General features: G+C 40.1%; 1 pseudogene; it reads right to left on the bottom strand.

The window, feature by feature from the left end:
- Window positions 1–1,896: 1,896 nt before the first annotated feature.
- LOC132145098 (E3 ubiquitin-protein ligase TRIM39-like) lies at window positions 1,897–25,502 on the bottom strand (annotated as a pseudogene).
- Window positions 25,503–26,406: the final 904 nt, after the last annotated feature.

Below are 26,406 nucleotides of genomic sequence, written 5' to 3'. Positions count from 1 at the left end.
AGTTAGTTGAATAGTTCCTTTCATAACACAATGAGTAAATTAGCACGTAAGTTGCTGTTGTACATTCCACAGTATGCTAACTGTAAATTTTATCACAGTAACTATTTCTTACTGTGATTTCTATCACAGCAAATATAAGACTACTGTTAAAAGGCATAACTGCATTATTTTGTGTACTGTAAATTGAAGTGACTATTTTTGACACAAAAATGACATTTATTGAAAACTCACAAAATGTTAAATTTGAAAATACATAGGCATGCATTTTATTAAATAAACATTTTTCATTCTGTAAACATTTTGTTTATTTAGTAAAGAAAACTATTTCCCTAAACACATTCAACATCCATCTTCCTTATTTAATTTTAAATAAAGTCCCATTAAAATTGCAAATTGTTAAACCGAAATTTAAATCTGATACAGAATTTTTTGTTCAGATACCAAGAATGGATTTGCTCTGAAATGGAATCTTTTTGGTGAGCTGGAGTCTTCTTCTAAAAAAATAGTCAATGGTGTAGAAGATTGCAGGTAAAACTGATGGCTTGACAAAAATGTACAAATTGGCTAAATTAAAGGATCCAGCCAACATGTATTACTATGTTGAACAAGAAGGTAATGTTCAGTTCACTAGTTTAGTCATTTTGCTGCGGTTTCCGGTTTAAACAACATGTTTCCTGGATACAGTGTAAAATAGTGTGCAACAGGGTTTGAGATGCGATTTCTCTTGTTTGGTCCATGTGTCAAACATGTCAGCCCAATCACCAGCAACATGTATATATACCAAGCGGTATTAAAAAGACAACTCTCACAATATAATTAACATCAAAATAAATTCACAAGAGCAAGTATATTGTTTGCACATGTTTATTTACAAGGCAAATAACTAAAATAATAAGAGCACAAGTATAGATCTGGAACTTCCAAGTATGTCTAAATATCATTTAATAATTGCAATGTTTTCTGGTCCATATCCTTCCCTTAGGAAGGTGTGCTAGACTGATTAATGTAACATAAAAATACTCTACAAATTTATATATTTTGCTATTGTATTATGGGGTGACACTTTCTTAAACTATTCTATACCCCTCTGATTATATAATGGTAAATATTATATATCATAGCACAACAACAGTGATCCGCAATAATTATAAGCCTAAAACTCACAATAAAAATAATAAAGTCATATAGATCATAACACAGTCTCCGAGGTAAGGAGTGAATTATCCTTTATCCTGAAAAGTGAGGCAAATGCTGGATCACAATAATTAGGAATCACAAATACCTTCACTCGATTAGAATGTTCTCTTTTATTCTGGACGGCAAGGTCAGTGACTGTATCATCAGGCGTAATTTGCAGTATTAAACACCTATTTATACTGATTTCATCAGCCTCTGAAAATTCTTCCAAAAGAACACAAAGAATGGCCTTCTCAGCTGCCATAGTTGCAACTCTTGTGTCATCAGAACAGGGTGTTCAATGCACCAATGTTTCCATTTAAAAACCATTTTGCACCATTTTTCGGCGCTGAACGCAGACCAGGAAGGTTTGTTGGAGCAGGGTTGGAACTAAACTCTGTGACGTTAGTAAACTGTGGCCCTCTAGGAGCTGAGTATTAATATATTGTGGCCACAACAAATGAACCATGGTGCGTTCTAAATGGGATATTTCACCCTCCGGCCTTCAGAGTGAAAACAGTCATTGACCGCCATATTTAAGGGCAGTGTTTGGAATAACAGCATTTAAAAGAACGGCGTTAGGTAACGACGTTATTTTTTCAGTTTACAAAGAGTCTTTCTAAAATGCCTACAAATACACTGACACTATCTTCTGGGTCAGCCGTGCTGCAGGGATGCACTGTTTTCATTCAAAAACAAAGCATAAATACCTGAGAAGATTTTGCTGCTTCATTTCGGAAGATTAACTTTTCCCTTCTTTATTCTTCATAACCCGAGAATTCGGTGACACATACCTGGGGTCACCCCGCCTAAACTGTGCAGTGAAGTATAGTCTGAAAGGCTGTGCGTTCGGCTGTATTCTGAGCCGCTTTAGACAGTGCACCAGCTTCAACGCACTAAAACACACACAATTATGTCAGAATTCGCAGTATTGTTGAGTTACCTTGTAAACTTGGTCTTAAATGATTTATAAAGACTTAAATGACCGTAAAATGTTGGGACAAAATTTAGTTTTAGCCCCTGCCTGCAGATATGCTCAACTTTTTTCTTCTTTCAAATTTTCAGGTTCAAGGAAATAAGCATGAGTATTTATGACATTTTGGGAAAAAATCATTTATAGTAATTGACAGGTGTGATGATCAGTGGGCTTGAGTTATTACTCTTGTAGTTTAAGGAGGGGCTAAAATATGGATAGAGTTTTCCAGTGAAAGACTGACCAGTGAAAGAGTAGATATAAGAGCTGGACTCCACATCATAAAATGAGACCAGACCCTCCTCATAATCCACAAACACACCAATCCTCTGTGGCTTCACTTTTAGAGACAGAGGGACATAAGGACCAGCACCAGCCTTATATTCATTCCCAAACCTCAGAACCACAGTCCAGAATCCAGTTTTCGGACTAGCAGTGATCTTTCCCTTCCTGTTAATGGATTCACTGACCACTCCTAAATCCCATTCAGTCTTTTCCTTCACCTGCACCTCAAAATAAAATCTCCCTGAGGATAATCCCTGCTTTCCCAGGACATTTATGCATGTATCAAATCTTTCCGGTTTGTCTAGGATTTTTTGATAAATGTTTCCGTCTCTCACTTGTTTTCCATCATCAGACAGGATGAGTCTAGGATGAGCTGTATCAGGATCCAGAGTCACATCCACTGAGAAAACAAAGAATATCAATCACAATTTCACCATACACAGATTTTGTGTTTTAATATTTAATAAATGGTTAATCAGATTGTAGTGCAGTAATGAAGCTGTGAATATCTGAATGTAAAATAGTGTAGTTCAGACAACATACCTGCGTACTGCTGCATCAACTTCAGCTCTGTAGAAACTAATGACAATTAAATATCATGAGATATTCAGGCCATTTATTAACTATGCCTATATAAACAGCTACAGGTCAGAAATTTCACATACACTCTTTGTCTTCTGAGCAACAAATGTGCCTCTTGACTGATGTCAGATATCATGACCCTGATGTCAGTCAATTTGATTTTCTAAAACATAAAAAATCTTTTCTTCAACTGATTTGATCTTACAGGTATTCACAAGAGCATATATAATCAGTGAAGTTAATATTAAATGATTTTTTCTCTGTGTAGTGTCTTAACTAAACATGTTCACATATGCACTTATGTATCATAGTTGTGGTTACAGGGATGAAGCTTCTAGAACAAGATTAATTTGACATTAGAGATAAAAAATAAAATTACCTGTCCTCTTTACCATTTGATAATGAGCCACAAACACGATCACATTCTCTTATTTCAGATGACATAGACTCATTCTTACCAGTTTGTGTCAGTTTCTCATCTAGAGTTTCCTGCAGTTGAGTCAGAGCTCTCCTCAGAGTCTTCAGATTCTCATGAGTCTTCACACTGATCTCAGGCCAGTTCCTGGTGTTTTTAAGGCTGCATAGGGATGAGGAAATCTACAGCAGGAGAAAGGAGAAATCCTTCAGCATTGGGAGTGTTCTGGTGTCATATACTGCATTATCATTGATCAGAGAAGTTCACTGACCTGTAGGAGGTGGAGGTGATCTTCAGTGTGTGAGAGCTGCTCCAGCTCAGTGTTTCTCATCTTTAGCTCAGTGATCTCCTGCTCCAGATCTTTAATGAGCTCTTGCTCCTGTTTCTCTGCTGCTTTCTGCTGCTCCTCCATCATCTCCAGTCCAGTTCAATCAACAAATTATTAAGTTTCTTTGCTAAAACAATAATCATTGTTACTATTGTTCATTTATCAGTGGTTTAAAGAGTTAAAAAAATAATTGACATGTGAGATTACTTTTCTAAGTAATCAGGTAATCATAGCCATGTCAATATTCAGATCATTTATATTAATCTTCTGGTTGATTTGAAAATTTCTAATTGTTTACATTGTAGGATAAAGGCATGAGTGCCTATGGTGTGTGTGCTGTGGATTCACTCATTTCACATTCACATAGTCACTTTGAAGATAATAATATTCTAATAAATACATATTATTTTGCATAAAACATTACCAGTAGAATTTGTAGCTTTATATTTTATCATTGAAATGCATGCACACATTTCACAACCTGGCACACAACTAAGTCAAGAGGTTCCTGCTGAATTCATTCAAGACCTGATGTCCATTGTGTTGGTTAGCCAGGACTTTCTTTTTGATGCCTGAAGCTCAGCCAGGGATACGTTTGACAAAAGCATTGTTAGCCAGCAATGGTCACAAGTTCCACTGAACTTCATTGGTAAGGAAACCTAACACTTCTGAGAAATGAACCCCAGATTAGGTTAGGGTTTGTGGTTGATCAGGGACCAACGAGTGACCAGATATTACTTAAATTATAAAATAACAAAATTATATTGGTTTAAACCATAGACTGTATGAAACATGGACGTAGTGTCCGTGACGTCACCTGTAGACTCCTGAAGTGTGTTTTTGAAGCCTAAAGTGTGCAGAGCGGGCCGTCGCCATCTTGGCAGCGCGGTCAACGAGCGACTCTCCCGGACAATCAAAAATGGGCCAAAGGGCGGGAGCTACTTGCGGAAGCCACGCCCACCTAGCGCGATGGCAGTGTCAGCAGCGGCAATCCACCTGTCACTCAAGTGGCCACACCCTTAATTATGCAGAACTTTAAGTCTTAATACAATTTAAACGGATGAGTTATAAAAAAAATTCACCCCCCTCACAGTTGTCATAAAGAGCACAATTAGCTATTGCAACGCAGTTCTTTCGTGGGAAGAAGGAGGCGGGAACCGGCTGACAATCAAATAAACAAAATAAACACTAAACAGCGCATCAGCCCCTCACGGACGACTGACGCGCACAAATAAAAACCAAACACAACTAAAAACCCAGGCCCGGGATTGTTTTTTGCAGAAGGCGGTTGGCAACACTGGACTGTGACTGGAGCACTGATGGCAGGAAATGACGGTAGCTCCGGTAGCGATCCGGAAATGGAGGATGAATCATGTAGCGGGAGTGTTGGAGGGAATGAATGGAGTAGAATAGCAAAGCGGAAAAGAAAGAAAATCAATAGCCAAGGATCATTTAAGGATAGTGGAAAGGAGGATCACGTGAGTAGGATTGAGGTGGAAGAATTTAAAATAATGATAGAATTCGGAGAACCCGGAGTGACATTAAACCCAATTAAATTGACCAAAGCTCTGAAAAGAGTGTTAGGAGATATAAATAATGCAAAGACCCTGAGAGATGGAAATGTGATTATTATGTGTAAAGACGAAAAACAACAAAAGAAGGCACTGGGTATTAATTAATTGCTTGGATATTCGGTGTCAAGCACAGTGATGAGTAGGAAACCATGGTTAAGAGGTGTCATTTATGGAATTCCAACTGATGTACCTGTTGACAAAATTAAAAGCGCCATTGAAGGGAGCAAGGTCGTTGGAGCAAAAAGGCTCCAATATGGTAAAAACAAAGAAAGGAAGGATAGTATGTTGGTGATGCTTCAGTTTGATGAAGAAAGAATGCCAGAGAAGATTAAAATAGGATATGTAAGTTATCAAGTAAGACCATACGTTCCTCCCCCACTAAGATGCTTCAAGTGTCAGAAGTATGGACATGTTAGTGCGGTTTGCAGAGGAAATTTAAGATGTGCGAGGTGTGGGGGCGAACATGAATATGGTAAATGTGACATAGGAGCGAAGGCAAAATGCTGCAATTGCGGTGATGAGCATAGTGCAGGATTTGGGGGATCCAGTGCTCACAAACATGCGATGAAAATCCAGAATGTGAGAATTGCGGAGGGGCTGACTTATGCTGAAGCCGCAAAGAAAGCAAAACGACATGAGCAGAGACAGGGAGAGGTGGTTAGTAAGGAAGGCAATGAAATTGCTTTGGGTCAGGAAAAGACAAGTGAGGATAAAATGGTGATTGGAAAAATGGAATTCGTGTCATTTATGGATGAAGTGATAAATTGTTCGGCTCAAACGGAAAGTAGAACAGAAAGAATTAAAATCATAATAAGGGCAGGAGAGAGATACTTGAATGTAGTCGGAGTAACTTTGGAAAAAATAAATGACCTGCATAGGGATGAGGAAATCTACAGCAGGAGAAAGGAGAAATCCTTCAGCATTGGGAGTGTTCTGGTGTCATATACTGCATTATCATTGATCAGAGAAGTTCACTGACCTGTAGGAGGTGGAGGTGATCTTCAGTGTGTGAGAGCTGCTCCAGCTCAGTGTTTCTCATCTTTAGCTCAGTGATCTCCTGCTCCAGATCTTTAATGAGCTCTTGCTCCTGTTTCTCTGCTGCTTTCTGCTGCTCCTCCATCATCTCCAGTCCAGTTCAATCAACAAATTATTAAGTTTCTTTGCTAAAACAATAATCATTGTTACTATTGTTCATTTATCAGTGGTTTAAAGAGTTAAAAAAATAATTGACATGTGAGATTACTTTTCTAAGTAATCAGGTAATCATAGCCATGTCAATATTCAGATCATTTATATTAATCTTCTGGTTGATTTGAAAATTTCTAATTGTTTACATTGTAGGATAAAGGCATGAGTGCCTATGGTGTGTGTGCTGTGGATTCACTCATTTCACATTCACATAGTCACTTTGAAGATAATAATATTCTAATAAATACATATTATTTTGCATAAAACATTACCAGTAGAATTTGTAGCTTTATATTTTATCATTGAAATGCATGCACACATTTCACAACCTGGCACACAACTAAGTCAAGAGGTTCCTGCTGAATTCATTCAAGACCTGATGTCCATTGTGTTGGTTAGCCAGGACTTTCTTTTTGATGCCTGAAGCTCAGCCAGGGATACGTTTGACAAAAGCATTGTTAGCCAGCAATGGTCACAAGTTCCACTGAACTTCATTGGTAAGGAAACCTAACACTTCTGAGAAATGAACCCCAGATTAGGTTAGGGTTTGTGGTTGATCAGGGACCAACGAGTGACCAGATATTACTTAAATTATAAAATAACAAAATTATATTGGTTTAAACCATAGACTGTATGAAACATGGACGTAGTGTCCGTGACGTCACCTGTAGACTCCTGAAGTGTGTTTTTGAAGCCTAAAGTGTGCAGAGCGGGCCGTCGCCATCTTGGCAGCGCGGTCAACGAGCGACTCTCCCGGACAATCAAAAATGGGCCAAAGGGCGGGAGCTACTTGCGGAAGCCACGCCCACCTAGCGCGATGGCAGTGTCAGCAGCGGCAATCCACCTGTCACTCAAGTGGCCACACCCTTAATTATGCAGAACTTTAAGTCTTAATACAATTTAAACGGATGAGTTATAAAAAAAATTCACCCCCCTCACAGTTGTCATAAAGAGCACAATTAGCTATTGCAACGCAGTTCTTTCGTGGGAAGAAGGAGGCGGGAACCGGCTGACAATCAAATAAACAAAATAAACACTAAACAGCGCATCAGCCCCTCACGGACGACTGACGCGCACAAATAAAAACCAAACACAACTAAAAACCCAGGCCCGGGATTGTTTTTTGCAGAAGGCGGTTGGCAACACTGGACTGTGACTGGAGCACTGATGGCAGGAAATGACGGTAGCTCCGGTAGCGATCCGGAAATGGAGGATGAATCATGTAGCGGGAGTGTTGGAGGGAATGAATGGAGTAGAATAGCAAAGCGGAAAAGAAAGAAAATCAATAGCCAAGGATCATTTAAGGATAGTGGAAAGGAGGATCACGTGAGTAGGATTGAGGTGGAAGAATTTAAAATAATGATAGAATTCGGAGAACCCGGAGTGACATTAAACCCAATTAAATTGACCAAAGCTCTGAAAAGAGTGTTAGGAGATATAAATAATGCAAAGACCCTGAGAGATGGAAATGTGATTATTATGTGTAAAGACGAAAAACAACAAAAGAAGGCACTGGGTATTAATTAATTGCTTGGATATTCGGTGTCAAGCACAGTGATGAGTAGGAAACCATGGTTAAGAGGTGTCATTTATGGAATTCCAACTGATGTACCTGTTGACAAAATTAAAAGCGCCATTGAAGGGAGCAAGGTCGTTGGAGCAAAAAGGCTCCAATATGGTAAAAACAAAGAAAGGAAGGATAGTATGTTGGTGATGCTTCAGTTTGATGAAGAAAGAATGCCAGAGAAGATTAAAATAGGATATGTAAGTTATCAAGTAAGACCATACGTTCCTCCCCCACTAAGATGCTTCAAGTGTCAGAAGTATGGACATGTTAGTGCGGTTTGCAGAGGAAATTTAAGATGTGCGAGGTGTGGGGGCGAACATGAATATGGTAAATGTGACATAGGAGCGAAGGCAAAATGCTGCAATTGCGGTGATGAGCATAGTGCAGGATTTGGGGGATCCAGTGCTCACAAACATGCGATGAAAATCCAGAATGTGAGAATTGCGGAGGGGCTGACTTATGCTGAAGCCGCAAAGAAAGCAAAACGACATGAGCAGAGACAGGGAGAGGTGGTTAGTAAGGAAGGCAATGAAATTGCTTTGGGTCAGGAAAAGACAAGTGAGGATAAAATGGTGATTGGAAAAATGGAATTCGTGTCATTTATGGATGAAGTGATAAATTGTTCGGCTCAAACGGAAAGTAGAACAGAAAGAATTAAAATCATAATAAGGGCAGGAGAGAGATACTTGAATGTAGTCGGAGTAACTTTGGAAAAAATAAATGACATGCTAATGACTAAATCAAGTGTTCAAAATTCATGTGGAAGTACATAATATTTATGATTTTAACGGTTTTGTAATGGAATGCCAGAAGTATTATTGCAAATGGGCCAGAATTTAAGAGGTATATAGATCAACAAGATAAGAAACCTAATATAATTTGCATACAAGAAACGTGGTTAAAACCTCACCTAAATTTTGTACTGCAAGAATATAATATAGTAAGGAGAGATAGAGGGGCAGGAAATGTAGGTGGGGTGGCCACTTTTATTAAGAATGATATAGATTACAGACTCATTAATGAGATTGAAGCATATGAGATGGTGGTGATAGAAGTATTTGCAGAGAATCAAATTATTTGAATAATAAATTATTATAATCCTTGTAGTAAACTAAGTAAAGAATTAGAGAAGGTTATTGGGTCAGGAAATACTAAAGTAATTTGGTGTGGAGATTTTAATGCACATAGCACTTTATGGGGAAGTAGTAGTGATGATTATAATGGGGGGGGGGTAGTAGAAGGAATTTTAGACAGTAATGGGTTAGTATGTTTAAATGACGGCAGAAACACAAGAATAGATTTGGTTCGTGGAGTTGGGTCAGCAATTGATTTAACATTGGTTTCTGAAGAGATAGCAAATAAATGTATATGGGATGTGTGGAAAGAAAATATTATGGGTAGTGATCACTAAATAATTTTATGTTTTTTAACACTTTACGTAGTGTCCGTGACGTCACCTGTAGACTCCAGAAACACAAGAATAGATTTGGTTCGTGGAGTTGGGTCAGCAATTGATTTAACATTGGTTTCTGAAGAGATAGCAAATAAATGTATATGGGATGTGTGGGAAGAAAATATTATGGGTAGTGATCACTAAATAATTTTATGTTTTTTAACACTTCACGTAGTGTCCGTGACGTCACCTGTAGACTCCTGAAGTGTGTTTTTGAAGCCTAAAGTGTGCAGAGCGGGCCGTCGCCATCTTGGCAGCGCGCACAAATAAAAACCAAACACAACTAAAAACCCAGGCCCGGGATTGTTTTTTGCGGAAGGCGGTTGGCAACACTGGACTGTGACTGGAGCACTGATGGCAGGAAATGACGGTAGCTCCGGTAGCGTTCCGGAAATGGAGGATGAATCATGTAGCGGGAGTGTTGGAGGGAATGAATGGAGTAGAATAGCAAAGCTGAAAAGAAAGAAAATCAATAGCCAAGGATCATTTACGGATAGTAAGGTAGGGGTGAGTGTATTGGAGCATATTGTGTTTTTACTACCAAGATGGAGATTTAAAAAAGCAAATTGGGAAGTGTATGAGTATTTAAGCGAGGTAGAAATAACATCATTAGATCTAAATGCGATAGAGGATATAGAGGAGTGTAAAGAGAAAATATGTAAAGTATTGTTTGAGGTAACAGATGAAGTTATAGGTAAAAAGGGATCATGTAAAAAAAAAGGAAAGCAGTTCCGTGGTGGACAGAAGAATGTAGTACCGCAGTTAAAAATAGGAATAAAGCAATTAGGAAAATTAAACAAACTAATTTATTTGAAGATTTTATCTATTATAAGAGAGCACTAGCTGAGGTGAGAAGAATAGTAAGAACAGCTAAAACTAAATACTGGAGAGATTGGTGTAATTCAATAGGAGGAGATGTTGACATAAGTGAAATGTGGGGATCAATTAGAAAAATGGGAGGAATATATAGAAATCACGATATACCAGTTTTAAAAAATGATGTAGGAAAAATGGCTGTGGCAGATAAAGAAAAGGCTGAAATGCTGGCTAAAGTATTTGTTAAAGTCCATAGTGACGATAATGTAACAGACGATATTAAAAAGAATAGAAATAAGAATAAGAGTCAGCATCCAGACGTGTTGATGAAAAGGAACCCTACTGGAGACACCTTAGATGCAGATTTTAGTATTTATGAATTAAAGATGGCTTTAGGAGGAGTCAAACATACATCTCCTGGAAGAGACGATATTTGGAAAGGACAAAGCTAATCCAATTAATTATAGGCCAATTCCATTAACTTCTAATTTATGTAAGCTGATGGAAAAAATGATTGTACGTAAACTAAATTATATATTGGAAGTTAAAGGACTTATGTCACCATACCAAAGTGGATTTAGGGCAGGTCGGAATTCTATGGACTCTGTGTTAAGCCTAGAAGCAGATATCAGGAAAGCTCAGGCTAATAAAGAAGTAATGGTAGGGGTGTTATTTGACATCGAGAAAGCTTATGATATGCTTTGGAAAGAGGGACTTTTAATAAAAATTAAAAGTATGGGAATTGGAGGAAAGATGTATAACTGGATTATGGATTTTCTTCTTGAAAGAACAATTCAAGTTAGGATAGGAGTAGAGTATTCAGAGACATACAAGATAGAGAACGGAACTACTCAAGGAAGTGTATGCAGCCCAGTATTATTTAATATTATGATAAATGATGTTTTTTGTAATTTAAAAGGTGATGTAGGAAGAGCATTATTTGAGGATGACGGGGCAATTTGGAAAAGAGGACGTAATATTGCATGTGTAACACAAAGTATTCAAAAACCAGTAGATGAAGTGGAGGGGTGGGCAAATAACTGGAGCTTTAGATTGTCTGTGGCTAAGACTCAGGTTATATGTTTTACTAAAAGGAAAAAAATACCAGAGGTTAAGTTAAAGTTATATAAGCAGGAATTGGAGCAAGTGCCAGTAGTCAAATATCTTGGTGTATGAATGGATTCCAGGATGACTTTTGCTATACATGCTAAAAATCTGATGAAGAAATGTAAAAAAGGAGTAAATATATTAAGATGTTTAACAGGGGTGGAATGGGGAGCTTGTAGAGTATCGTTGAAAAGAATATATAATACTTTAATTAGATCAAGTTTAGATTATGGAAGTATAATTTACGGTTTTGCAAACGAGACTACACTCAAAAAGATTGAAGCAATACAAAATCAAGCTCTAAGAATATGTTGTGGTGCAGTCAGAACATCTCCCATAGCAGCTCTACAGGAAGAAGTTGGTGTTGCTCCGGTAAAACTTCGAAGACATAAAATAAGACTGAATTATTGGGTTAATATAAAAGGTCATAAAAAGAATCATCCAGTGAAGGGAGTACTAGAAGAATGCTGGGAACATCGGAACAAAAACATTAAAACATTTGGATGGAGTGTTCAAAGAGAAGCACAAGAAGCGGGTATCGAAGATTGTGATGTTAGCCCTACTATGATATTATCCAGTATACCACCATGGATTTTGCCCATGCCAATAATTGACATACAAATTCAAATGAAAATTAAGAATGAGAAAGACATCCTAAAGAATATTATAGCACAGCAGTATTTAGATCAGACTTACTCATCATGGGTGCAAATATTTACTGATGGGTCTAAGGATCCTATCTCTGGAAGAACAGCAGCTGCTGTATATATTCCTAAGTTTCAAATTAGTATCAAGAAAAGAATAACTGACCATATCTCTGTATTTGCAGCAGAATTAGTTGCCATGATGGTTGCACTCCAGTGGGTAGAGGACGTAAAACCAAGATTAGTAGCTATATGTTCTGATTCGTTTGCAGCAATCACAAGCCTCGTAAGTGGAAATAAAATATCAAGGCAAGACATTATATATGAGATACTTGCAAGTTTGCTAAGAATAAGTAGTGTAAGCTTAATAGTGTTTGTGTGGGTTCCTGCTCATGTGGGATTGGAGGCCAATGAAGTGATAGATAGACTAGCAAAAAAAGCAGTAAAATATAATGAGATAAATGTGCAAGTAACGTTGAGCAAAAATGAAGTTAAAAGTAAAATAAAAGAATTCATAAACAATAAATGGCAAGAACTATGGAATAATGAGGTCAAGGGAAGACAGTTGTATAGTATTCAGAAGCAAGTATGAAACGGAAGAAGTGTTTTTGGGAATAGGAAAGAGAATACGATTGTTTCTCGTATTAGAATAGGGCACGCTCGATTAAATCATTCCTTGTTTTAGATAGGAAAACATGATACGGGAAAATGTAATTATTGTGATCAGGCAGAAACAATAGAACATGTTTTAATAAAATGTTTAAAATATGGAAAAGAAAGGTTAGTAATTAAGAGGATAGTAAGAAAATTGGGTGTGGTAGTATTCAGTATGGAAAGTCTATTGGGAAAGCAAGTAAAAATATATAGTGCGATAATGAAGTATCTTAAAGCAATAGGAGTAGATTGGAGAATTTGAAGTATAGGGGATAAAGTTGTTTGTTTAGTTGCTTATTGTTTTTTAGTGCTCCACACTCCAGTCCAGTTGGTGGCGGTAATGCACCGAAAGTTGGTTTGCCAACCGCCATAAATCACCAAACGAAGAAGAAGAAGAAGAAACCCAGGCCCGGTCCTCTCTCGTCTCTCGTCCACTGTCGTCGCTCCCATTTTATATCCTTCCATCTCCTCCATGGGACTCAAGACCGGTGAGTGTCGCAGGTGTCGCTGATTTCCAATCACTCAACCAGCCTCACTCGTTCCCACGGCTCTCGGCCCCGCCCCACTCGTCACAGCTATTTAGACCAAAATAATTTTTTGAACCAGGCTGTAAACATGTTTTTTTTTCTGCTGTAAAGTTGGGCATTTTAACATGGGGAGTCTATGGGACTGACTCCCTTTTGCAGCCAGCCTCAAGCGGCCAGTCGATCAATTACAGGTTTAGTCACCTCCTTATTGGCCTCACCAAAGAGAGCGAGAGGTTGGTGCTCGGTTTAAACCAGGAACCATGATGTCCATTCCAATGGAAGCAGAGTCTGAATGGGTTAAATTATTTTAAACTCACTTTTCTGACTTCTGCTGAGTGTTTGATGTCTTGAATCTTCTTGATTCTGTCCTGGATCATCTGTTGCAAATCATTCTGTGTCTTCATCAGTTGAGTCTATAGATAGAGAACAAAACACAGACATTTTTAACATAACAGAGATTTTCTGTCTTCTGAAGATAATTTTCAGTATGTTTACATTTTAAACTTATCTCACAAGATAAAAAATATTTGATTCTTCAGGATATGAGACATTATAAACTACCTTCTTGTCTTCACTCTCTTCTTCTAGAGGAACAGTGTTGTGGTTCTTGTGGTCTGTCGCAGTGCACATTGAACACACACTCGTCTGATCATCTCTACAGAACAGCTCCAGAGGTCTCTCATGTTTCTGACATATAAATTCCTACAGATTACTCACAGGATCCATCAGTTTGTGTTTCTTTAAACCTGCCACTCTTAAATGAGGCTCCAGGTGAGTTTCACAGTAAGAGCTCTGACACACCAGACATGACTTCAGGGCTTTCAGCTTTCTTTCCTCACAGAAATCACACAGAACTTCAGTTTTTTTCTCTGGACTTTTCTTTTTATAGTGATCTACGATCTCTCTGAGTGTAGTATTAATCTTGAGATCAGGTTTTTGCTTGAATGTTTCTTTACAGTATGGACAGCTGCAGGTCTGACTGTTGTCCCAGCACTTATTCAGACAGGTCTTGCAGAAGTTGTGTCCACATGGAGTGCTGACTGGATCAGTGAACACATCCAGACATATAGAGCACTGAAGCTCCTCAGTCAGTGGTCCACTGGAGGATGACATGACTAGAAAAATAAATGATGAAGATAAATCACACTACTTGTCAAAGGGCAAAATGTTCACAAAGGTTTCTGCATAAATAATGAAATTAATATATTGCCTTGCCAATATATTAACATTATTATTAAGTATGTACAGTCATCTGGTCATCAACATCAGCAACCACCAGGTGATCAATAAACAATGTTAAAATAAAAATAATTAGTAGTGTTCAAACATTTGACTGCCTGCGACTTTTGGGGTTGTATTGTCTTACCTGGATGTATAGTGTCTATACTCTTTCTCTTTGTTTCTTTCATTGATTCTGCCATTGCTCATGCCCTCTTCAAGTCTTTTTAGGACAGAAAATACCCAACTTATAAGTTATTTCACAATATAAATTATGATCAATGGTCAATTATCATTAAAAAAAAAAAAAAAAAAATTCTTGTGGCAATGATGAGTATGTTTTTGATCACTGAGGTATAAACAAATAAGTGATTGGATCAAAGCCATTAAAAAAGTTATCATATAAATATTGATTGTGCATGGAGGAAATATAATCACTGCCCTTAAATCATCACAGTGACTTATAAAATGCTGTTGCTTTGATTAAATATTTATTTATTTATTTCATAGTGTGTAGGGCTGGGATAATCGATTATTTTTTAAACGATTAATCTAGCGATTATTTTTTCGATGCATCGATTAATCTAACGATTAATTTTTCAGACCGATTTGATTTCGATTATCTCCCCATTAATTGACTACTAACAATTTATACATGTTGATTTACATATCTGAATGAAAAAAACATAAATTCCTTAACATTGCAATATATGTTTATTGCTCTTAAAATTACAAAATAAAAGATGCATTACTTTGCACTTGTATAGAGATAGCATTCAATAAAACCTTGAAACCTTGAAAACACATAGCTTACTGAAACAAGCTTACTGAACACATAGGGCCTAGCTTACTGAAAAAATAAGTTATTTCAGATGAAAATAACAACAACTTGATGTCTAGTATTCAATAAAAAAGGTCACCCAAAATACTTGTTTAGAGCAATTGAAAGAATACAGTATGTAAATGTAAACTTGAGGGCTTTAAGCTAATACAGAGAGTGCTTTTACAAAAAAAAAAAAAAAATTAACAGTGGGAGCCAGCAGCCTGTCATGGAGAAAAAAAATCTCTGAATGCTCTACGTGAAACTTTGGCGTTCCGCCCTTTTTCTATCGTGTCTAATGATTTTGGTTAATATGCACAAGGGAGGGAGAGAGCAAGAAGCGCTCGTGTAGTTTGAAGACTGTGAGTGCGCGAGCGCGTGAAACTTTGGTGTTTCGCCCTTTTTCTATCTTGTTTAATGATTTTGATTAATATGCACAAGGGAGGGAGAGAGCAAGAAGCGCTCGTGTTGTTTGAAGACTGTGAGTGCGCGCGCAGCCGGGGCTCTCTCTCGTACGCGCCCTGTCACTGTCACTCACCGTCAAATAAGGCTTTGACAGGCGCCAAAAAAAAAGATCAATGCAGAAAAACCCCTGGATTGGTTATATAACGTTGGACAGAATGTTGATCCGGCCATCGCGTATATTCAGCGCACATAAGGTAAACGTTTTGCAAACGTTTTTTAGAGAAATAAAAACAGGTCGACGAATCGATGCGCATATTTTGCGTCGACGTATTTTTTGCGTCGACGTCATCGATGACCTCGACGCGTTGTCCCAGCCCTAATAGTATGTTAATGTGATTCCCTGTCAAGGGAACTTCGAAGTGCGTCCTCTGAGGGGACACTATGGGGAACACCTCGTCGTGACCCGTGTCTGAAGCATACTTTGAAAAACGCCAACGTGTTGGCCCGCGACAGCCTCTGACGTCCCTACCAGCGTGACTATAAATACGCGCCCGTAGGACCCGTCACTTATCTTCTTCGTCTTCATTGACTGTTTTGTTTGAAGCGTGCATCTGAGAAACGACCAAAACGGTAAGAGCAATCTATTATTGTTATCATGGCATCCACTAGCAAGGCGTTTAAACAGTGTGTGCATCCGTGTCAGCGTTATTTGACACCTGATGACACACACACTCTTTGCGTCTCTTGTTTGGGCGAAGAGTCAAGTCACCTTTATTTATATAGCGCTTTAAACAAAATACATTGCATCAAAGCAACTGAACAACATTCATTAGGAAAACAGTGTGTCAATAATGCAAAATGATAGTTAAAGACAGTTCATCATTGAATTCAGTAATGTCATCTCTGTTCAGTTAAATAGTGTCTGTGCATTTATTTGCAATCAAGTCAACGATATCACTGTAGATGAAGTGACCCCAACTAAGCAAGCCAGAGGCGACAGCGGCAAGGAACCGAAACTCCATCGGTGACAGAATGGAGAAAAAAATCCTTGGGAGAAACCAGGCTCAGTTGGGGGGCCAGTTCTCCTCTGACCAGACGAAACCAGTAGTTCAATTCCAGGCTGCAGCAAAGTCAGATTGTGCAGAAGTATCATCTGTTTCCTGTGGTCTTGTCCTGGTGGTCCTCTGAGACAAGATCTTTACAGGGGATCTGTATCTGGGGCTCTAGTTGTCCTGGTCTCCGCTGTCTTTCAGGGCAATAGAGGTCCTTTCTAGGTGCTGATCCACCATCTGGTCTGGATACGTACTGGATCCGGGTGACTGCAGTGACCCTCTGATCTGGATACAGACTGGAAGAGCACGCGCGCGATGTCCTCGAGGGGGCAATCTGCGTGCACTGCGAGCGTTTTTCTGTGAAAAAGCTCCGCTCTCGTTTGTCTCTCTTTTTGAGGAAAGAGGGACAGCCATCTGGATCCCGCGGCTCAGGACCCACCGTTGCCCGAGGCACGGAGGAGAATGAGCTCGTGGGGATCACAGGTGGATCTCGCTGAGGACTGTAGAGAGAGACTTTTCCTTTCACACTCTCTGGCGGCAAACGAGAGTAAACTTCAGGAGGAAGATGCGTTGTCATTAACCCATTCTGACACTGAAGTTAGTGCTCTGCTGGGTTTTACCCAGGAAGAGCAGGAGATGTCTGAGAGTGGCAAAGAAGCTGAGGCTGAGCCTTCTCAATCCTCCTGCCCTGCGTATGGGGAGCTGTAAGAGGTTATGGATCGCGCCACGGCAAAATTAGACTTGCCATGGAAGCGTGCCAGAAAAGTAACGTCGCGAGGTCGCCTCGATGAGCGTTATTTGTCTGACCATAGCCCTCCAGCCCAGGTGAGCCTTCCATTCTTGCCTGACTTACATGCAGAAGTCGAAAAGGAATGGAAGAGGCCGTTTTCCTCTCGCATCCATCGGTTTCAGCATGCGAGTTATGCTAATATCGAAGGCATGCACGAAAACGGCTATGAGAGGATGCCCCCTGTAGAAGAGACGCTGGCTGGCTATCTCTCTGTGGGGGAAACGTCCTCTCTTAAATCTCCCTCTTTGTCATCTAAGCCCCTCCAGGATACATCCCGCTTAAATGGCAAATCATACACGGCAGCAGGTCAGGCTGTGGCTTCGTTGCACACGATGGCAGTGCTTCAGGCTTACCAGGCTGACCTGCTGAAGGACCTGGATACAGGCGAGGGCCTTTCAGCTGACCAGGTAGCTGAGCTGCGCCGCACCACAGACCTCTCTCTCCGGGCTACCAAGCAGGCCGCCTCCGCCATGGGTAGGTCTATGGCGGCCATGGTGGTAACGGAGAGACATCTGTGGGTGAACCTGGCAGACATCGGGAGGGAAGAAAGTGGGTTTCTTCTCGATGCTCCGGTCTCGCTTTCTGAGCTTTTCGGTACCTCTGCCGAGATGGTGGTCGAAAAGTTCAGGGAGGCAAGGGCGCGCTCAGCTGCCTTTAAATCCTTCATTCCACCAAGGTCCAGGTCCGAGCCCGAACAACAAAGGGGTCCTGGCCCATCTCGATCTGAGGATCGGAGACGGGCGCAGAAGTCTAGTGTCACGGCTAAGGGCAGGGGCAAGAGGAATCGTGGGTCATGGAGAGGTAAGCAGGGTCTGAGGGATGTGATTCAGACAAGGCAGCGTCCTCGTCCGGATCGGAGCGATACCTAGTAGCTCTGGATGTTTTTAACCTCTGTTTTAACTTCTGTTTTTATCCTCCCCTGTCTAATTCCCCTGTAGCCACCAGCTCTCCACCTGATCGAGGTTAGGTGGAAAGTTTCTCACATAACAGTCTCCTATCCTGGACCTATGATGTTTTGGTTGGTTCTATGTTCATAGTAACCACCTTACTGACGGTCCGGACCAGAAGGGGGCACCCCGTAAGCGGGACTCCAGTACAGGAGGGTGGGTGAGTATGTAACCCTTTCTTTATTTGCTTATGGGTGTTATGTTGCTGGTGGTTATATGTCTACTAACAAACTCTGTGAGTTTCCTTTACAGTGCTCTGGTATTAGGAGGCCAAGATCACAGGCTTTCGGCAGGCGGCCGCGCCGTGTGGGTTCCGCCCCCCCCCGGGGTGCGACACCCACCGCGGAGTGGGACCCGCGTGTGGGAGGCACGCGCTCTGCGGTTGTCCATCCCACACCCCCTCCCGAGGAGCCTGGCTGATCGTCAGAACTGGCACAGCACTGCGGGGAATTTCACGGATGTCCGGCCAGGTCACCCTGAGGGGCCGCCTGGCCGCTTGGGGCATACGGGGAGGTGGTAGTTACGGAATTCTTCTGTATGTACTGCCTCAGGTGATGCTCCCCTCGCTTGAGGGTTGGAGCTCGCCTCTCCCGTGCGATCCAGCGCCTCTGCGATGCTTAGGAACCTTTCTGTACACACGCTAAGCCTGTGTACTTTCTCAAAACTTGAAATCCACGTAAGTGGTAAGTGTGCACGAAAGATTTTGCGCACTTTCTGAAATCCTGTACGGTAGGGGTTACGCGCTCCGCTTCGTTCCCTTTCACCATAACATCGTTTCCCTTTCCCTTTCCCTTTCCCCATAACAGAAGAAAAAGCAGCAAGACTGTTCAAGTTTTTTTTATTTTACTGTTTGCTTCGCGATGAGAGGAATAACACATAATTCACCCCAAAAAGATGTGATGTGGTTGAGGATTTGAGAAATGGATTTCCTCAGAAAAAAAAAATGAAGCACTTTATTCAGCAGAGATCATAAACATGAGTAAGTCTCTTTTTATTTATTTATATACTTGTACTAGTTTTCACATAACGTGTAAACGTTTTACTAGTTAGACTTTTTCCAAACTATAATTCCTGACTAAATGTATAATCAAGTGAAACATTATGAAGTTTCAATAACAATATACAACACTATACCCTTCAAAAGCTTGATGTAAATAATATAAATGTAACAAATAGATAACTGTAACAAATGTAAAAACAATGCTTTTCTTTCAATTTATTCCCCCTAAAAACCCAGAAAAATATTCTCAGCTCTTTTCAACATTAATAATAATGATGATAATAATAACAACAAATGTTTTTTTTTTTTTTTTTTGTAGAAAATAAGATTGTTAAAAGGATTTCTGAAGGATTGTGTGACTGGAGTAAGCATGCCAAACAATTTGTTTGAAAGTCAGCTTTGATTGTTTCTAATAAACTGTTTAACTGCTCCCCCAAGTGGATATTAAATTATGTTGTGGGATAATTAAATATATTCTTAATAAACTACAAACATAAAATTATATAGATTTATTTTGTTCTCACATTCTCTCTTGTAACTCCTCACTCACAGTGGCACAGATGACTGAAAGGCTCATTATGCAGCTCATTATGCAGGCCTTTGTCTTCTCAGGTGTAAATCACAATGATATACATGGTAGTTGACGCCTACTCGCATATGACTTTTACCAACAAAAAGTGTCTTAGAAAATTTAAATCAATATATTGTTTTCTGTGAGTGAGTAAACAAGATGATTTTCACATCATTTAGAAAGAAAAATTCTAGGCTACAAGCTCCAGTTCTCAAAAATCCCGGGAACCATTGTTCTTTATGTGTTTTTTTGCCTTATTCAAGCGTTTTAACATTTTTAGTTTTTCACTAACCACGCATAATATTTTTTTTCTCAAAAACACAATCATGTACATACATGCATTTCACATATTATTATAGCCCAGTTTGTGCTGATTACAGTGAGATTAGTCTTTACCCATTTGGATATTTATAAGAAACTGAAAAAAGCACAAATGTCAGGGCATGACAAAACTTCTCCAGGCTCCAAAAATACCCTTAGACTCCAGAGGGTTAAGATGATTAGCCCTGGGTTCCATGGGCTTCATTGAACCAGTGTGTATTTGTTATACACCTCAAGCATCGCTTCCCTCAACATGAGGGGCTGTGTGGACGTACTGTGGGGCCTCTCTGAAGGCGAGCTCCCACATACTGTGATTGTCGGGTAGTAGGCCTCACCAGGCCTCCCTGGAGGTTTAGCTCCCACATACTGTGCGTTTCCACTAAAAAGCGAGCTCCCATGGTTTGTGGTTGTCAGGTAGTAGGCCTCACCAGGCCTCCCTGGAGTTGAGTTCCAATAACTTTCAGTTTCCACTTGTGGTTATCTGGTAACAGGTAGTAGGCCTCTCTAGGCCTCTCTGTAGGTGAACTCCCACATATTGTGGTTATCAGGTAGTAGGCTTCACAGGCCTCTCTGAAGGTGAGCTCCCACATACTGTGGTTGTCAGGTAACCTTTCAGTACACACGCTAAGCCTTAGTACTTTCTCAAAACCACATGGTGGTCAGTGTGCACGTGAACACTTTGCGCACTGTCTGAAATCCACGTAAGTGGTAAGTGTGCACGCAAGACTCTGCGCACTTTCTGAAATCCTGTACGGTAGGGGTTACGCGCTCCGCTTCATTCCCTTTTTTTGATGATTAGCCCTGGGTTCCTTGGGCTTCATTCAACCAGTGTGTATTTGTTATACACCTCGAGCATCGCTTCCCTCAACATGAGGGGCGGTGTGGGCAATTCTCGTGGTAGTTTAGCAGCGCCCCCTTTTTTCTAAAGAAAAAGGGTCGCCTATGAGCATGCTGCTCGGAGCTCGGAGTCCTCCTCTCATAGGAGACTGAATGCTCGTTTTTTTCATCAGAGCGCTCCAGTACTACATACTGTTTTGAGACGCACTGTGAGAGCAGACATCCTGCTGAGGCAGGGGCTGAGGCTCGGGGAATGGCGCCTTCGCACCAAGGTGTTGAAGCAGAGTTAGGAGAGGTTGGCCAGATTTGGGTGGATCGGTTTTGCGGCTCGAGAGAGCATCGCACTATCCCCTCTGGCTTCCTCTGACTCAGCCAGCTCCATTGGGGCTGGACGCCATGGTACAGATGTGGCCGAGGCTTCGTCTGTACATTCCTTCCTCCAATTGTTCTGCTCCCGGGCCATTCCATCTATGAGCTGGTCTATCAGAGTGCCACGAGAGCCCCTCCTTAGAACAGTATTTGTAAATCCATGTTATGGTAAGTGTGCATGTGAAGTCTTTGCACACTTTCTGAAATCCACACTGTGGTAAGTTCGCACGCTAGTACTCTGCGTTCTTTCTAAAATCCTATATGGTAAGGGCTTCACGCGGTTGCTTCGTGCCCTTTCTTGAGTCGGTTAAAGCCCCGTTCATCTTGGGCACCACTCCACCCAGGTATCCTCTGATACCTATCTAGAACAGGGCGCCGCTACTAGAGTACTGTTGGGACAGCTCTTTCGGCAAGTTTTTGCGAAAGCTAGCAGTAGCCCCTGTGTGAAAGGCAAGACTTGGTAGAAGAAAGTGCTAGGTTCTTAGCCGTATCGCTTTAAAGGAATCTTTTGTGATTCCAAGCCTTCAGCTCTACAGGGCCCTACAGGTAAGTTGGGTATGTAGCTTAGGCCTTTGGCCATAAGGGATAATGTCATAGACAGCCGTCGAACCGTCCCAGGGGCGACTCCGGTGAAATAGTCGAGTTGGTACTTAGTGTTTGCCATGATTCTGGTCTGCATTCCCCTCAGCATGGCGGCGTGGGTATACTGTTCCCCATAGTGTCCCCTCAGAGGACGCAGTTCGAAATTCCCTTGACAGGGAACGTCTCAGGTTACGAATGTAACCATGGTTCCCTGAGAGGGAACGAGACACTGCGTCCTCTAGCTCCCTGCCATGCTTCGGAAGCAAGCTTCACGAAGAAGATAAGTGATGGGTCCTACGGGCGCGTATTTATAGTCGTGCTGGTAGTGACGTCAGAGGCTGTCGCCGGCCTACACGTTGGCGTTTTTCAAAGTATGCTTCAGACACGGGTCACGATGAGGTGTTCCCCATAGTGTCCCCTCAGAGGACGCAGTGTCTCGTTCCCTCTCAGGGAACCATGGTTACATTCGTAACCTGAGACGTTTTCCTACAGTGTAGCTAGCAGATACTTCCTGTTAGTCAAAGGTTTCTCAGTTTTGGCCCATGAGGTCCATTTTCATGCAGAATTTAGCTTCCGTCCTGATCAAACTTATCCTTTTCATTAGCTTTCTGTGATGCTGTTCAAACAGTTGACATAAGTCAGTGTGATCTGAGTCCAGATGAGCTCCTACTTAAATTTAACTCGACTTCTTTGATTATCTTGGATTCAATTGCTCCTGTAAAGACTTTAAAACTCAAACCTAGATCTGAACCCTGGATTGACGATAACGTTCGCGCCTCGAGGCAGCTCTGTAGACGGGCGGAGCGAAAGTGGAAAAAGGACCGGCTCCAGATTTCGCTGGAATTATTAAGAGATTCATTATTTAATTATCAGAATGCACTGAAAGAATCAAAATCAAGGTATTTTGCAGACATTATCAATAATAATTTCCATAGGCCCAAAACTCTTTTTACTGTTTTTAACACTGTTGTCAACCCAACGGTATCAAAGTACCCTGCTGTGTCAAAAACAATGTGTGAGGATTTTTTGAGATTCTTTGTTGAAAAGATTAATTCTATTAGACGGGGGATATCTCACCCTGATTCTGATCCGTCCATCTACTCTGTTTGTTGTGCAGAGTTTAGTCAATTCAAACCTATTTCTTTTGAATATCTCCAAGAAATAGTATGCCGGCTTAAGCCGTCAGGCTCTACCGTTGACATCTTGCCTCCTTATTTCCTGAAACAAGTTTTTGATGTAGTGGGTCCATATCTTGTGACTTTGATTAACCGATGCTTTGAAACTAGTTCTGTACCTGATGCGTTAAAACATGCTACAGTATATCCTTTGCTCAAGAGACATAATTTAGATCCTACTGTTTTAGAAAACTATAGACCAATTTCAAATTTGTCTTTTATTACAAAGATCCTCGAGAAAACAGTGCTTCTACAATTGCAGAGTTTTTTAGATGAAAATAAGATATTTGAGGTCTTTCAATCAGGTTTTCGAAAATTCCACTCTACAGAGACTGCACTCCTGAAGGTTTTAAATGATATTCTACTTGCTGGCGACTCTGGAAACCATTCTGTGCTTGTGCAGTCCTAGATTTGAGTGCGGCGTTTGACACTGTTGACCATGCAGTCCTTCTTACTCGCCTGGAGCACTGCGCAGGCATAACAGGAAACGCTCTTGAATGGTTCAATTCATATCTTTTAAATAGACGTTTTAATGTTAATATGGGTGAACACTCATCTGAGTCAGCTCCTTTAGCATGTGGTGTACCTCAGGGTTCCATCTTAGCTCCGATTCTTTTTTCTTTGTATATGCTACCATTGGGTTCTATTTTTAGGAAGCATGGTCTGTCATTTCACTGCTATGCAGATGACACTCAAATATATTTGCCCTTAAAAAAGAGTTTCAATGGCTTAGAAGCACTCATGACTTGTTTGACTGATGTAAAAGCCTGGCTGTCTTTAAATTTTCTTAATTTTAATGAGACTAAAACTGAGATAATAGTATTCGGTTTCAGACTCTGTTAGTTCACCAAAAAATAAATTTGGGTGAGTTATCTTCCTCTGTAAAACCTTGGGTTAAAAATTTAGGGGTTATTTTTGATGATAAGCTGAAATTTGACAAACACATCAATACTGTGGTTAGAGCATGTTTCTTTCAGCTTAGACTACTAGCTAAAGTTAAACCCATTTTGACGAGTAAAAACTATGAACAATTGATCCATGCTTTCATTACGACGAGACTGGATTACTGTAACTCACTATATTTTGGGATTAGCCAGTCAGCTTTATCCCGGTTACAAATAGTTCAAAATGCAGCAGCTAGACTCTTAACCAGGACTAAAAAACGGGAGCATGTTGCACCAGTTTTACGTTCTTTGCACTGGTTGCCCGTGCGTTATCGAGTACATTTCAAACTTATTCTTTTGGTGTTTAAATCATTAAATGGTCTGGCCCCTCCGTATCTTTCGGAACTACTTACTGAGTATCGTCTTGTTCTTTCTCTCCGGTCATCTAACCAGAAGCTGCTATGTATCCTAAAGTCAAAGCTGAGGTGCAGAGGCGACCGGCTTTTTCAGTAGCTGCCCCCAGATTATGGAATGCTTTACCTCTGTGTATTCGCTCTGTATCATCCTTATCTGTTTTTAAAACTATGCTAAAAACGCATCTTTTTGAATTAGCATATTCTAAGTGAGGAAGTGGTATTGAAATGTTTGTTTTATTATGATGTTTTTATTGCTTATTTGTTTTGTGCAATTGTCTATTACAATATGTGCAGCACATTGGACAACCTCGGTTGGGATAAATGGTGCTATATAAATAAATTTGACATTGACATTGACATTGACATTGACAAACACACCTGAACAAGGAACAACTATATACAGGTTGGTGTGTTTGATTAGGGTTGAACCTAAACTGTAAAGCAGTAAAGTGCATCTCGCTTACCACAGACGGTAAACTCTTCTTAGTCTTTATGTTGTGAAATAAAGGGACAGAAACACCAAACTTCTCTTTGCAACCAATCAAATTACTTTTAACACAATTCTGGTACCATTTCAATGCAGAAAACAGCTAAAGTAGATTAGTAATTGACATGGTTAAATATGACTATGTTAAACTAAATCAGACCACCTCCATTAGAAACCTATTTAGGACAATCTCTTATATTTCCATCACTTACCCGTGAGAGTCAGATGTGTCCACAAAGGTCTTTGGCTGAAAAAATATTCTGTTTTCTAAAGAGTTTGATCGTTTCAGGCATTTATATTGTTGTTAATCATGTTACTTTATCTCTCATTGAACTACAGTAAGGTCACAGTCCATCTCTTATCAATATCCAGAACAAAGGCTACCCATAAAAGATCAGTAGGGGAGAGCGGGGTAAGTTGTCACACTTTTCAAACTGTCTAACATTTAATGAGCACCGTACATCACAATGATATAAATGTCATACCAAATGAAAGAATGAAGTCTTGGGCACATATGTTGTTTTCATTACATTGTCATATCTTATATCATTACGGAGTTGTAGACTGTTGTATAGAGAATGTGCACTTGTGACAACTTGCCCCATCGGCAGGTAAGTTGTCACACTAGACTATCTAAAAATAAGAACACAACTATTTAATTCTGATTATTGATTTTAACTTTAAAATTCAACCAGAACTGGAAATGTAAAAAAAATCATGCCTAGAGAATTTGGAAAAAACAATTATTTAAATCCAAACAATACACATTTCAATCAAAACACGTTTAAGTGGCAAGACCACTTTACTTTGAACTTTAAACTCAAACGTTCTCTGGCTTGCACATAGATCCATGATAACTGAATGAAATACTGCAGATAACTCGCTTAACTTAACATGTTTAACCTCTGAACAAAACAGATTCCCTGTATCTGACTAATCAGACTCATCTTCAGAGTCACAATTCTGGCACACCTAAATTGCCTTGACTGAAGTGCAAGCATCATGGGCCCATTTGTTGATTTTTACACATTTTACCCAGAAATCTTTTGGACGAATGTTTGAAAAAGGCTCCACAAAGTCGAGGCAGAAGCACTCTTCATCATCTGATGATGACTCTTCTATTATTTTTCTTCTTTTAACTGCCTTGTTTTTAGTAGGTCCAGATTTTGACTCACATACAACAATTTTAAACCGCTTTTAGCTAGATTCAGCTTTATTCTTTTATATTTCTAGTTGCTTTTCT

This window comes from Carassius carassius, chromosome 8, assembly GCF_963082965.1.
Source record: "Carassius carassius chromosome 8, fCarCar2.1, whole genome shotgun sequence".
Taxonomy (NCBI): domain Eukaryota; kingdom Metazoa; phylum Chordata; class Actinopteri; order Cypriniformes; family Cyprinidae; genus Carassius; species Carassius carassius.
This window is presented reverse-complemented; position numbering and strand designations above follow the sequence as displayed.